Raw genomic sequence first — 1,135 nt, 5'->3', positions numbered from 1 at the left:
TTACAGGCGTGCAAAGTAGCCGAAGGATACATATGCTAAACCCAGGGCTTCCACATCTTTTCTTCGCTGTAAGTTTTCAAAGTTGTGTAATTGAAACCCGTCATAAAACATACTTTCAGATTTGCACTGTTTAAGCCACATGTGAGTATAGTACTGGGATTGTGTCTTTCCGTTTTTCATTTCTGGGTTATGTGTTGATCTCAGAAGGTAACATTTGATAAGACATCTTACATTCCAATTCCAGCCGTTATTTTTATGTTTTGATTCAAACAGGCTTACTTATGTGGATACAAACCCCTATCCTTTCAGCACCAATTGTTGTTTCTACTTTGTATTTGTAGCCTAATTGCTGTATATGTTCATTAGTGTGTCCCTTGATTTCACAAACCTGCCTGCTTGAAAACATTTGACATTGCATCGCTTCAGACAGTAAGGTTGCTGAAATAGTTTTAATAGAAGTTGTGTTTTGTAGAAGGCATGCTTTCAGTAAATGAAATGTCATTTTTTAGTCGATACTATTTTGTATGTTTTCGCCTGTGTTCAAAATCTGTTGCATGTTTTTGGCGTGAATAAAGTTTCTTCTAGATTGATCACTGGTGTTTTGCATTTTGTAAAGTATCTCTTGATTATGTTTGCGTTGTTTCTTGAGAAGGCAGATAGAGATTGATTTAAACATAGAACAAAAGGAGTCCATAAAATCACATGAAACCGTTGAGATTTGTCAAAAATGTTTGTTTACAAGCTTTTTGTGGAAATTTGGTCACGCACTAATGACAATGTCATGAAAAGTGATACCATAAAAAAATACTTTGTTATCAATTGTGGCATGAATTTGGGGAAAAAATTGCACTTTTGGAGTTAGAATAATATTTTGTGTTTTAATTTGCCGAAGTTGTTTAAAAACTTTATTAGTGAAGTTTTCTGAATCTAATTAACGTGACGCAATAATTCATGAGTTTGGCAAATATGATTTCAGTGTTTAGTTATGACTTAAAATTTTTCCAGAAGTTTCCAGTGCCGAAATTGAGCTACTGCTTGCTATGCCCGATTTTGTTTTCTGCCAATAAATGGGTAATAAATTCTTTTTTTTGAAAAAATTGATCGCGTGATGACGTTTTGCCGAATGCAAACTCAA

The sequence above is a fragment of the Phallusia mammillata genome, chromosome 6 (assembly GCF_965637545.1).
Source record: "Phallusia mammillata chromosome 6, kaPhaMamm4.hap1.1, whole genome shotgun sequence".
In the NCBI taxonomy this organism is placed as follows: domain Eukaryota; kingdom Metazoa; phylum Chordata; class Ascidiacea; order Phlebobranchia; family Ascidiidae; genus Phallusia; species Phallusia mammillata.
Note: the sequence above shows the minus strand (reverse complement) of the source record.